Source organism: Ammospiza caudacuta, chromosome 3 (assembly GCF_027887145.1).
Source record: "Ammospiza caudacuta isolate bAmmCau1 chromosome 3, bAmmCau1.pri, whole genome shotgun sequence".
Lineage (NCBI taxonomy): Eukaryota > Metazoa > Chordata > Aves > Passeriformes > Passerellidae > Ammospiza > Ammospiza caudacuta.
Window position 1 is genome coordinate 58,494,735 of NC_080595.1, and position 14,319 is coordinate 58,509,053.

Genomic DNA, 14,319 nt, shown 5'->3' on the forward strand with positions numbered 1-14,319 from the left:
GCCCTGAGCCTGATGAGTGCAATCTGTTCTCTTTTACTTAAATCTGATTTCTGACTGCCTTCTTTGTGGCCATGCTCTCTGCTCCAAATGTGTGTGTGCTAACACTGGCAAACCTTAGCCCACACAAGCTGGTGAACACGAGAGGTCTGTGCCCAGCAGCAGCAATGAGCCTTGAACCTCAGGGGCTCCTGGGTGTGGGTGCCGCAACTGGAGCATGTCAGGAGTGCTGGGGGCTGCTCCTGCAGAGACTGAGGAGGCTGAAGGCAGCAGTGGCCCATGTACTGTGTGTGCCATGTGGCACTAGCAGACAGGTTCCAGCCCTGCTGAGCAGGAGAGAAGGAACAGGACCGGGCCACCTGTGCTCTGGTTCATCTGAGGGCTGTGTGAGACTGTGCTTTCTCTCTGTGCCTACCTGTGTGGCTGGCTGGGTGGGCAGTGAGAGTGGACGTGTGCCAGGAGTGACGGGTGCTCAGCCTCTCTTCTGCCTGCACTCAGGGAGAGGGAACAGCAGCAGCCCCACATCCATGGGGCTCAGACAGAAAAGGACAGCCCCTGGTTCCCACTGCCCATCAGGTTCAGCTACCTCTGACACAGATGAAGTTTTCCTCTGGCCAAACCCATGAGCACTGTTAACTTTTATGGATTCCATGCCACATTAATTAACTTCTGTGGCTCATCACTCTTAACCCACTGTTACCTACCACTCTCTGTGCAGGGGACTCAGTGATCTGTGACTTTCTTACTGCCCTGCTGAGGTGTCCAATCATGCCTTTCAAATAGTTATCTGCTTAATTTTCTGCCTGTTTTGTCTTACTGCTCATCTTTTTTTTTTTTCTTTTAAGAAAACTGCTGCTGCTAAGCATACAAGAAAATGAATACATTTATTAAGAAAAAGAAAGAAGAAGCAAGCCTCTGCTGAGGCGCCTGGGATAAGTTCTGTGTCTAGAACATTTTCCTGGAATAGTAGAGCTATTATATTTTTATTTACTTGCTTATTATGATTTTTAATTTTTTTTCAAATTCTCATACACATTCCTTAGAATCCTGGAGGTGCTGTTGTACTTTTGAACTGAATACTGCAATGTAAAGAGAGAATGCCTTAAGTTTTACTTGAAGACTATTACTTAACTTTTGAACAGCTGGGCTCCTTCCCAGCAACTCAAAAGCCAAATTCTGGCTCCCCATGAGTAGTAATGTGCACATATCATCACAAACAAAGGTAATACATTGCCTTTGATAGAACAGCAGTGTTTGAAATGTAAAGTTAACATCTAACAATAGTATCTATTGTCTTTAATAAAAAGGTGACCCCTGCATACACATCAGCCTTCACAAATAGATTTTTTTTCACAGAAATAGCATGGCATAAAAATAAAAAATATGTGAGTTGTGACTAAGTGAAAAAAGGCGTTTTGGATGTGTTCAGGACAAACTTGCCTGTTCTGAGAGCTTGCTTCATGCTTGAAGCATTCAACCCAAATTCCGTATATTCACAGGGAAGTGTGAGATTATTCAGTGAATACACTGAAAGATGTGGGGGTCAGATGAATGAAATAAGGTGTGTCAAGCTTCTGTGTAAAATTTTCAGTCAGATATTTAAAAAAAAAAAATTCTGCCTGGAAGCTAAAGTAGCATTTTGGTCTAGTTATTGGTTCCAGTGACTAGAGAAAAGTTGTTCCACCAATTTGGATTGTAACATCCTGAAGGGAATGAACAGAAGGACTTGAAACCCTGCTGGATCTGTGGGAGAACAAATAATTGCAAGACTCTGGGGCTGCACACCAGGAATGTAATTGAATGCATCAACTTATCTCAGAAAGGATGATGAGAGTCCTTAAGGAAATAATGCCTTTCAGATACACCTGTCAGAATTTCTAGAACAGTAAGATTGCCCCTGGCTGTGATTTGCTCTTTATGAATAAAGGTATATGTAGGCATTCTGCTGACTCTTTAAAGTGGTTTCAACATTTCTGTCTTTAAATTTTATAAAATTCTCCATGAGTGAAGCTATCAAAGTCAGAATCAAAAGCAATTAGCTAAGATGCTCCAATTCAACACGTTCATAAATCAACTTAGCGTTTTTTGATGTTGATATTGTGGCCCACACTTTTTTACCTCTTCTGCTTAGACTAACGGATACATTTTGTTTATTATTTGGGGGTGCTTATTAACTTGTTTTTATGTTCCCTGAAAGACTTATTCCATGTGCAATCACATTAAATAATTTAATTGGAAAAATAAACAGGAAAAAAAAGAGATGGAAGAGAAAGGTTGAAAATGAGAAAGGCAGGCAAAAGAGGGACTCAAAGGGACACAAAATAAGAAGTGGAGAGGGAAAACTAGAAAAAAGAAAGAAGTGAAGAAAGTCAAGATCAGTTTCCTTACTAAGAGAAAAAGAATAAAGTGGTCCAAGCAGAGTCAGTGAAATAGAATCAGAGAGTCCAGGAAAACCCCTTGAGAAAAGTCTGTAAAGATATGCAAAGGGATAGAAAACCTAAAATACCACATCTAAAACAACTTTCCTATGAATGCTGTAAATGTAAGATTTTGCCTAAATTCATCTGAAAAACTTCTAAAACCAAAAGGTCTTGTTTGATAACCTTGATAATCCCTTAATATAAATTGATGTTTTTCCTGAAGGAGTTGCTGGTTTAATAATTTTATGGAAAAAAAATTCTTAAGTTAAAATGTTTATAGTAGAAGCTCCCATAAAAGTCTTGGCAGGTTTTTTTCAGAGGCTTATTAAATTTATTTTTCCATGTCTTTCAGACTCCAATGATCTAACTTCATCTCAAAGACCTATCAAGCAGAATAAAGAGCTCTCTGTCAAATTTCTGTCCTTATGAGGTACTTAAGCACAGTTGAAGTAATTTCTATGATAATAAAATGTTTCAAGGTTTCTGAGTCTTGTTATAAGGCATGTTTTAGGGTCTATGTCACGGCTCCCTTCTCATCTCCACTTTTATCCTGCCTGTTTTTTAATAGCCTTCTTCAGATGGTTACAGTAGTCTGGTAGCAGAGATGACATTCTCTTAGGGTTTTTGCTGAGCATCTCCCAGCTTACACACCTAAAGACACCATTAGGCTTTTAGGAGAGGATTTAGGTGTAGACCAAATGCTGCTGAAGACAGTCACTGGGTGTCTAGGATTTGGGTTACAAGCTTGAGGCAAGTGTGGCTATTTACCAAGCAAAGTGAGAGAGAGGCAGTTCATGTTCATTTTCGTGTGCACCTGTATGCAATACTGCCTTACGCATCCTTTACCTAGAAAATAATTTTGAGGTAGCAATGCTTGTCCTAGCAACATGGCATTGGGACTTTATCCCTGAATTAGGTGCCTTTTCACTTGAGTGTTCCTTTTATTGATGTCAGGCTGATGAGTAATCAAGAGCACAGTACAGCATCAGCACTATTCTTTTTGTCAACAAACTTTGGACTTCAGAATTGATTAGTCAAATTAGTTTGACCATAACTTCCCTTTTTCCCCCCATAAGCTTTTGCAAATCTTTAACATTAACTTTCCTTCAATGTATTTAGCTGGTCCAGTTTCAGCCACTCCATTTATTTTTGTCAGAATTGCCTGGTATTGATATGAAAGACAAAACTGAGCCACCTTAGCCTAGCTATCTTCTAAAATGGATACCACAATTGTCACATACTCCAGTGCTCTGGGCTCTCCAGAAGGCTTGGAAATCTACAGAAAGTCCCTGTTCCTGGCTCAGAAATCTCAGACTGGCTCAGCCACTTCAGAGCTCCTTATATGGTGTCTCATGCCCTGTCTTAGTCATCATTACTTTTGTATCCTACTAATTTATTATTAAATTACTGTCTTTGTCTTCTAGTATCTGTGTCAAATATTTCTGCCTTTCATTTAAATGCTTTGCAATTTAGTGATTTCTATTTATGTAGCCATTAATATCAACTGAATCTCATTCACTCAAATAAAAATTTCTTTTGTTTTCTTCAGCTTCATTTGCCTGAGATTTTGTCTTTTCAGCTTTTTTATGTGTGTGAGTTCAATACAGCTGCAAGGCTTCAATAGTTCTAATTTTAATTCCCAGTTAAGTAGATTAGGCAAACTGTCACCTTTTAAATTCTCCATACTTTCATGACCTGTTAGCCACCACTATCTTCTTTCTTCATGCCAAAATAAATTCTTCACTTAAATATGATTTTGCTGCAAAGATGTGTATTGTATTTGGTAGCAAGATTATTTTTATAATTCCCTTGTCATGTATTCCCTTTGTAGAGTGCCCAGAGCTGATGTTTCAGCTGCATTTCATAGAAAATTAAGGATGTAAAATTGGTCAGGTTTGTGAGCTAAACAGCAAAACCTCCAATGCCCATGAAAAAAAAACCTATGGACTAAACATCCTTTTGCACAATGAAACTAACTAATGGGGTTAGTTTCAGAACAGAACAAGAAGAAGGAATAAGGAACTTTTGCATAGAAACCTTGCTGATAGAAGTGTACAAATATGTCCTGGGAGGTGAACAAAGGTTCTTGGGCTTGCTTGACAGTAGGCTTAGGCGTGTGTGTTATACCCTGGGTGAATATAGGAGTTATTCTATATAAGGTCTAGCCACCCTTAAACTCTGTGGTGCCAGACTCAGTGAAATGTGTGTTTCAAAGCTAGCATGGTAGGGGCAAGGGAGGCAAACTGCACGCTGCTCATTACTGCCAGCTTGCTCCTCATCTGCAGGAGGGAGAAGTTGCTTTGTGTGTTGCTTTTTGCTACAAGAGTTGAAGGCAAGTCACTTGGAGCACAAAGTGCTCATTTGCACTCAGCAGGATAGGGGTATGCTCTTACTGGCATAAGCAAGGCAAACCTGAGGCAATTCTTAACTTCTGCTGTGAGAGACACAGAAGGAAATGCATGAGGAACTTTCAGGTTTTCTTCTCTTTCCAACATGGGCATCAGAGTCTGCTAATGCCCTTACCTATTGTTTAAAAAGAAAACTTACTGGGGCTTCTATTAGTTTTCTATTTATTTTATTTGTGGTCTTGACCAAAAAAATCCCACAAGACCAACCCACAAATGAGGAGGTAGATTATAAATGTAAGGTTCCTGCTATTTGATATTGCTTATCTACAGAGTAATATTCCCACTAGTGAATCTCACAGGCAATTACAGAATGTAATTGCAGGTACAGTTGAACACCCACTCTGCAGGAAACATGAGACAGGCTTCATTTCTTCTCTCAAATTCCAGAAAAACTCAGTGGCAGACTGAGATGGACTGACCAGCAGTCTGTGCAGCAATTTTCACCTACACAAGTTGGGGTCTCAGGTCTCCCAGAACCAGAAACATCTCTGGTGTTGACTATTTTTTCTTGGCAGGTTTGTCTAAAAAGTGAGATCACTAGAATGCAGTAAGCAAGTTTCATCCTTGGATAGATATGCAGCAAATCACTTATAAGTGTACAGCACTCCAAGTACTCATGGACATTAAAATGCTGACAGAAAAGATGGGATGACACTGTAGGTCACCCAGCTTTGATAAATAAGCAGAACACCTTTAAATGCTGATAGCTGTTGGCCAGGCCAAGGTAGTCAGTTAAAGCCTGACTGCCAGAAGTTCAGTAATCTATCACTTGATGAGAAGGCCTTGGTCCCCAGATGAAGCTGATGAGGCAATCATTGACAAGGTTATAAAAAAGCCCCTCCTTTAGTAAACCCATTGTCTGGGACAGCAGGAGGAGAGCAGCAGAGCTTATGCAGAGGCTGCAATTAGCTTTTACTTGGTGAGGTGTCTTCAGAATGGCTGAACAGTCAGAGGTGTGTTTATCTTCTGTTTCACTATTTAGTTTTTATTCTCTCTCTTAAGGAAAGAATAGCTTTTCATAAATGCTATGCAAAACATATTTGTGTGATGTGCTTTACCGCCTGTCTCTGAGGAGATAGCCTATGAACTTATACTCCCTTGAGATTCAAGCTATGGATTCTCAAGTATCAGGGCTGGACTCTTATGACCTCTAGACCTTTGGAAGGTCAGGGCATGAAGAGCACCCCACCTGTAAAAGCTCAGACATTTCCATGTGGCTATAAGGTCTAACACCTCTCAATAAAAATATAGAAATTACAGCTGCTCCTTGCCTACAGTCTAACTTCCACCACTATCTTCTGTCTCATTAGCTAAGGAGATTCAAAAAGTATCATTGAGATTTAGACTTGACTTCATTGTGAAAATGCATTTACTTCTTAATTGAAAAGAGTACTTGGTTTTGGTTCCCTTTCTCATAGTCAGCTGGCTATTTATATAAGGCCTCTTTCAGCTGGAAATCAGGATGCGTTTCCCTGAAATGATGGTGGTTGCAGTAGTTTAAATTTCTTTGTGGAAACTGAATTGTTTAAGCCCAGATTCCGCTTCCTATTAGCATCACTGAGAACAGTATTAAAGTTGAGTTTATATTACTATGAGAATAGCCCTTGTACCTACCCCTGAATAAAACACTCTGCTGAAAGCATACCAGTAACTAAGCAGGCTTGGATGAGCAAAGCTAAAAATACAGCAGCAGCTGTCCCATTGATCAGCGTGCACTTATTCAAAACTGTGCAGATCAGATATTTTGTACAGAACCAACTATTTCCCAGTTCACTCAGAATTACATGAGGGAGTTGGGAAAACTTTGAAATGTGTGTTTAAAAATGAGCCCCCCTGTTTCCAGAGTGCAGCATTCCTGATAAGTAATTAATTGAAGATTAAGTTCTACATCTTGAAAATATGACAAGTTTGCAGGACCCGACCATTATGCATATCCTGGGTTACTTGCATGTTTGTGCCATTTGCCTAAGCAGTCACTGTTTTGAATTCAGATCATGTTATGTGTTCTGGAATCAGCATCTTTTCTAACCTTATTATGCAATTACCTTCTTGACTGCCACACAAGGAAAAATAAATTATATTTTTGAGCAGAGACTTGGAGCAAAATTTGCAGGATCTCAGATTGAAATATAGCCCTGTTATTACCAATATGCTGTGCATTCATTTTCCTTTGCTTTTCTTTGCACAGGGATTTTTGTCAGTCACTGGGCATTTTATTTCTTCTGCTTACTGATCACAACTTCTTCTTGCATATAACTTCTTTTTAACATCTATTTTGAACCTCTATTTCATCTATTATCTATCCAAAGTAACTGGTTTTTAAGCTATTAGTCCGTAGTGTTTATTATTTTGTCCATTGTTTCTGCTCTGTCTTTATTTCTCTTGAAGAACCATCTTGGCTCATGCTTGAAAGGGGAGGGCAGGATGGTCAGTTACAGTATTTTCTCTTTCATTTATTTCGTCAGAATTTTCTCCTAAGCTTCTCTGTGTGCCCTATAAATATCAGTTGTTACAAGGAAAGTACAGGCTGTGTGATGCTGAAGACATGAACATGTCTTCAGTGGCCTCCAATAAATGACCAGGAAAGTACTTTGCCACAGGTGCTAAAGGAACAGCCCATCCCCCATTAGTACTGCCTGAGGGCTCAGGCTTGTGCACTTTTCCAATTTTCTTCTTTTTTTGATAAAAATACAAAAGATAATCCACGAATTTAATAATTCTGCTTTTTTTATTTTTTTTTCAGACAAGTATCCCTTAACCAAAAATGTTTTGTATGAGTCTGGAAATTGGTCTCTGCCAACAGAACCCACAGCTGGTTAGTGAAAATGAGGGGGAGATCTCATTTATGTCAGCAGGGCTGTGTTGTTCAGCGTCTCAGTTTCTATGAACAAATGACTGAAAACACCCCAGTGTTACATTCAAGCACTCCTCAGGCTTTACCTAATCTTTTTTGTTTCAAAAGATTAAGTCTGTTCCCAGCTCAACTAAATCAAAACCTTTAAGCTGCTCCTTTTAGAACCCTCAAGCACCTGAAGGATAAATAGCTTTTAGTTCTGGTAACTCAAGGGTGATGATCAGCTCCTTCAAAGATTGTGTGTGACAGTGCAGAAAATGTCTTTATTCTGTCAAGTCCAAAATTATCTGCTTGCCTGGAAGATAAAAAACAGCCTCCAAATGTCTTCAGAATTAAAAAAACCCACCCAACAACATTTGGGTAAAATGGGATAAATAATGGATTCAGAGTACAGTAAGGTTAGAGTGTTTACTCAGTAGGGCTGTCCTAGTGTCTGAAGCCTTAAAGCTACAATTTATGTTCAATATTGGTGCAATTTATGCACTGCAATATTGTATTAAATAAAAATATGTGCAGCATTATAAGAGAAATTTTCCACTTTGCTGTTAGTAAACAGGTAAGCCATAGACATAAAGAACCTGTTCATAATAGTTTCTGGGATCTATAAACATTTCTTAGCTTTTAACCTGAAAGACTGTTTTCTTGTAAAGGATTTTGAGGAATAAGGCATGTATATATCACAACAGAAGATGGCCATAAAGAAAGGGGCAATTTAATTAAATGACAGAAAAGGTTTTTGTGCAATCAGAAGACCTGATCTCCTTATTTATATGAAATACTTGTTTTACTTTGTTGACTTAAATTTTCAGGCTTTCCTGACTAATTGATGTTAGCAGGTACTTTGCTCATCAAAGGCATTACTCAAAATAACTTTATTTTCCCTCTGAAAAGCTCCTTCTGTCTTATTCTGAATTACCCCATTATTCTGTCATTGACTTAGAGATATTTCTTGCTTTGCAATGTTCATTTATCTCTAAAGTCAATTTCTTTCTGTTTGTTATGAATGGTATGGGGTTTTTGGTGCCGTTCCTCCAGAATTTCTGCCTTCATTTTTTTCACCTTCTTCAGCTGATGATTTCAGTTACCACTCCTGACCAACCAAACAGTCAAAACCTCTTTTGCTCTCTATCTAGACATTTATTTTTCTATTTGTTTGAAATTTCTTGAATAAGTCTAAATTAATTCACTGGTTTCCCCCAAAAGTCTTTCTTTGGTGTGTCCCTCGTTCCCAGTTTAAATAAAGCTTTCTACAGCAGTGCTGTGTAGAGCCTGTATGGCACAATACGTTATGTGGAGCACGGCAGTGGAGCCAGGAAACATTAAATTTCTTAGGGTTTGTTTGAAACTGCTCCAGCTGCACGTGGTCCAGTCAGGACTAGAGAAGGGCAGCACTCACTTTACAGCACAGGCCCACGTACTGAGTCCTTTTTCTGCCTCTGTGTAGCAAATGTGTTCTCTGGCATATTCTTCAGGCTTGTTGCAGGGCTACAGAACAGCTGTGTGCTCATAGACAGCAGGTCTGCTTGCTCTGAGAGTGTGCGGAAGTGTTCCCCTGCCATGTGTGTTTGAAGTCTGTGGTGTCTTCATGTGTCTCCATCTGCATGGGCTCCTCTGTGCCAGACTTTCAAAAAAAAGAAACAGTACCCATTTCCTTCAGACTGCTGTAAAAGTTGAAACATCATCTAGGAAGCAGAAGCCAAGGTAAAGCATCTTCCTCTGGAAAATTCAAACCCCATTTCTTTTGCATGCAGGACAGCAGGGTATCTGTTGGCATGGATGAGAACAGAATCTATTTTTCCTGGGACTTTGTTTGGGACAGAAGGAACAAGGTAAAGAAAGACTGCATAACACACTCCTCTGGGAGAGGACATTTCCGGGTGTTAGTCTCTGTTCTGATTAAAATGTCCATTTATTCATTGTCTGAGAAGGGAAATTCCCTAACTTTTGAGGATTACAAGTTTATGCTTTGCTTTTTACTGCTATGGCTAACTGCATAGGAGTATTCAATGCACCGTATTATCCACAGCACCCAGAGGGAGAAATTGCAATTACTTGAATCCTGTCAGTGAGTGCTTTTGACACTGGGGTTGCCATAATGTAGCAGGCAGACTAGACAGGAGATCTGCAGAATTCAGCTTGTGCAGAGCTAATGCAGAAGTTTTGAGCAACAATATTTAGTCTGAGGCTTGCATGTGCTTTGTAGGATACCCGTGCCACAGTGCTCTGTATGCAGACTGCAGATCTGTGGGACCATGGGCAGTTTTTTCCTTTCCCACTTTCTGTGGAAATGAAGGTAAAAAAGGGAGAATTATTATTCAGTGGGATTTGCCCAGCTGTGGGATGAGGGGGAGTCAGGCATGCATCCAGGTCCCTGAAGCTGGGATGTACCCAACAGTCAGAGCTGTAAATGAAGGAGATAATAGAGGGCTATAGCTGTGACATGCTGTATTCAGTTAAAAAAAACCCCTTAATTTTTTTATTAAAATGTAAATCTCAATGCACTTTTGTACTCAACTTCTCATTTTCTAATGACAGTTGCTTGGAGAGACACAACTTGTTCTGTCTGCCCTGACCCACTGGCCCTGTCTATAATTCCTTACAGGAGTTCAAATCAGGATGTGCCTGGGATGTTGCACTCCCTGTGCATTTCCCTTTTACAGACTGTGCTGTGAACAAGCACACATCTGGGCAGGCAGTGAACAAATATTTCCAAATTCAATATAACAACGTTCCATAAGCCTGTTTTCCCTGTTAAAAGGAGTTGTGCATGTTTTCAAATTTCTGAAAAGCCTTGTTTTCTCTGTGGGTGTGCAAAATAGATTCAGTGTTAGCTTTTCTTCCTACAAAATACCAATACATACCCGAGCTTCTCTGCTCAGTGTTAGACTTGTGCTTGGTGACTTGCTGTCATCCCTCTTCATCCCTGTGCGAAGTGGAAGCCCTAAACAACAGCAGCTTGGTCCTTGTGCTCTCTCACCCTTAGCAGCCCAGAATCTTTGCTGTCATTCACACCACCTCACTTTGCACTTGGTCAGGATAAACATGCAAACTGCACCTGGAACACGGCTGTGGGGCAAGGAGAAATGGTAAACAAAAAAAATCAAACTGAGCTGCTCTTACTATGTCACTAGAAAAAGTTTATGGGGGAAAAAAGGCAAAAGTAAATGTTTAACAGGTTTGTTTCCAAGATCTGCTCATAGTGAGAAGTTTTTTTTTGAGCCTTAGAGCAGTCTAACATGTCTTGAATTGCAGCTGTAATCACAACTATAAATAACTGTTTGAAAATCAATTCTGGGAAAATCTCACATATTTGGAGAGAAAGAAAAATTTTGCACTTGTACCTTGCATGGGGGTGAAACTGAAATATGAATAAGCAAGCAATTTGTAACACTTCTTCATGTTGTTTTGAAAATGTCTAAGTGCAGGGGGCTGCTGTGTCACTCAAAATAAAATCTGCTTCCATAAAGAAGACAAATCAAAGAAATGCCAAACTGAAGATAAATAAAAAGAGCATTCTCACAAAGATTTCCAAGTTTCCTAGGGAGATGGATGTGTGTAATGTGTGGTTCTGCACTAAGAACAATGAAAAAATCAAGGGGCATAAAGCAAGCAAGCAGATGTTCTGCAGTACCAAAGAGAAGAGATTAAGGGTGTTTAGAATTTGGCTTCTGAGCCAAGTCAGAAAAGAGCTCCTGGCAATGGTGCATATCAATGCTGAAGGGAGAGCTTCAGAGGGCATCTCAAAGATCACAGCTCTTTTCAGAGAGGAAGGTTGGTGTTTTGAGACATGTAATTTGTTTCACTGAGAAACACATCCCTTTAAAGTTTCCTCCTCTTAATAAGTAGTATTTATTAATAAATAGCATTGGGACAGTGAATTTCTGGTGCCTCAACTATTTATAAGGCAGGAAAAAAATGCATGAAATTAATTTCTGTAAATAAGACACTTTGGCAGGTGTGAGGACTGACACACATGCATGCTTATATTTGGCGTGTTGTCTTTAAATGAAATGACAAATGCAGTTGTAAACAGTATGAAGTTCCTATCTGATGAACAATGTAAAGTGTATGTATTCATTTCCTCTAAATACTTTTCATAGCTGCTTCATCTGGGCTGTTTATAAATTAATCATATTTTATATAAAGACCGTAGGCATCAGGTACTATCTGTCCTCTTCCAAAGAGATTTCAGTTAAAGGTCTGGATCTAAAAAAAAAAGGAAATTGAAAACCAGATGAAGTTTTTTATCATCGCTGCCATCAAAAGATAACTGCTTTTCTCCTGTATTAACTGGTCATCTTAACCTGCTATTCAAGTTGGCAGCATACACAGGGCCTATATGTGCCCCCATCTCTTTTTCAGTAACAGACACCTGTCTTCTGGGTTACCAGCAATGAAAACAAAGCTGGACTCTTGGAGGTTTGTATTTGAAGAGCAAGAAGCAGTGGATGCAACCTTGGATATAGGATTCTTTTATCTCCCCTTTGCCCAAGAATAGGATGCTCCATCCTCACGTCTTTTCAAAATGCAACTGTAGAATATCTTGTGCAACCTGCTTTTGTTAGACCACGTGATTTTATCATACCCACTATGAGCAGAAGATTGGATTGAATAAGTGAGGGAGGCTCCCTTACAATCTGCACAGTTCTGTAATTTCTAATAAAGGGTTAACTGTGAGAAAGTTACAATAATTTACCTGAATAAAGTGATGGAACTGCTTTTTTAAAACATTCTCTAGCATCTGAAAAATGTCCTGTTTGTTATTGTACTAAAGCTTTCCTTTTTAAATAGCAAGTAATTGATTTTATTATAGTGCAACTTTCTATTGTAACAAAAGAGTCAGTGACAGTTCCCTGGAACAGGGAAAAGTAATTAAAACATTTGTTTTTCTGGTTAAAGAATCTGAAAGTTACTGTAATGACTAACAAATGACTGCTGTCTAGCTCTGCACTGCTGTACTGAAATTGGCAAATAAGAATATGAGGACAAGTGCCTGCAGGGCACATGGAACGTGCAGAAGCATTGTCTTAAAAGTTTTTTTTTCTTATGTGTGTTCAGTCAGTTTCTGAACTCATGTAAAACTTTAGCATTCACAGCTTCCTCAAGTGAGAATTTACAGCTTATTGCACAGAGAATCTGGATGTTTTGGGCACAGTATCTGAAACTTCATTAAATGGCATCTGGTTTTGGTACTGTTTTCTTTTGGGTGACTATTTACCTTTCACATAACATGTGGTTTTGCAGGTGTCTCTTTTATGTAGCTTATCAGCCATCTTTGTTCCAGGCTAACTTGTTCTAGGCTGTTCTTTATAGAAATGTCCATATGGGAGTGTGTGTTGGGGAAAGATGGTGACCACAGCTGTGGGCTGGTATTGATGTCTACTAAACAACAAAAGACTGATTTGAGTAGGCTGAATTCCCAGAAGTCAGTGACTGCCAATAGATTTGTATTTATTTTTTGAAGCCTGGCAGGAGGTATTCTCCAGTCCATGAGCCTCCTAATGCTATTGCATTGTGAGAGCTCCTCTGTGTTAGTACAATCTACCATCTCTGGGGAATCATTAAATACTTCATGTGCTGGTTTCACAGCGGTGGTCTTTGCTCTACAGCACCAAACAGGCTTACCTGTAACCTAAATAAATATTTGTTTATAATGAATTAAGGAATCGGAGTAAAAAATAATGCATAGATTGGAGAAAAAATCAAAGGTAAACAAAATGAAGCTTCACTCTATGCTTGCAAATAAAGAATCCTTTCTAGCATTTTTAGTGACTCTGTCAAAGCGTTTCCCTCATTCCCTCCTCTTTAATCTGTCTTTTCTCTTTTTTTTTTTTTTCCTGCCCCCTTGGTAAAGCTTTCCCTGTCTTTTTCCTGTGTTGTACCTTAAATTGCACATCCCACTACTCGAGCAATGGGTAGGGTTTACATCTCAACTAAATCTTGAATCTCTTAATGCCACCCCAGTACTGTCTCATTTGTTACAACAGAGACAGTTTTTCTAAACATGGTTCTTTTGCAGCAGCCCTTCTTAGGGACTGGGACTCCAATTTAGATTTTTCTCTTTCTATCCCTGCATGATGGATGCAAGCAGCTAAAACATACTAATGAGTGTTGTAGGCAAAGGGCATGCCAAATCTGTGATCCATTACAGCTTTTGATGAGCATTACTGCTTATACTGCAGTAAGCTGAAACATGAAGCACTATGACTTGTGAAATAAACAGGTTTGTGAAAGCTTTTTTTCTTGAAGAAAAATAAAATAACTCTGTAACAATAGAGCACATAGCAGTTGTGTGCCTGTCATAATTGTGTGTGTGCCTAAACGAGGGCAGTGCCTTTCTCTTAGATCATGATCTTATTTTTCAGGATTGGACACATAATAAAAAAGTATGTCCATTGGTAGATAATTATGAAATCTGGACTGGTTTGTTTGTTTTGTGGTTGGGTTGTTGTTTGTTTTTTTTTGATTGGTTGGTTTTGGGTTGACTTTTTTTTTTTTGATCATTGAGCAAAAAACCTGTAATCATCTTTAGGAGCAGAGGAAATATAATTTCTTTTGTTGGCTCAAGTTCAACAAGAGAGTGCCACAGGACAAGATGGATGAGGACAGCAGTAAGGAGATATAGGTGTTTATTTCTAGG

At 39.2% G+C, this 14,319-nt stretch overlaps 1 long non-coding RNA gene across 1 annotated transcript; it reads left to right on the forward strand.

Moving 5' to 3' along the window:
• The first annotated feature begins 5,698 nt into the window (after window positions 1–5,698).
• LOC131556351 (uncharacterized) lies at window positions 5,699–12,278 on the forward strand. The gene is made up of 3 exons (XR_009274616.1): window positions 5,699–5,778; window positions 9,431–9,508; window positions 12,042–12,278. It is a non-coding gene; the product is annotated as an uncharacterized LOC131556351 (long non-coding RNA).
• Window positions 12,279–14,319: the final 2,041 nt, after the last annotated feature.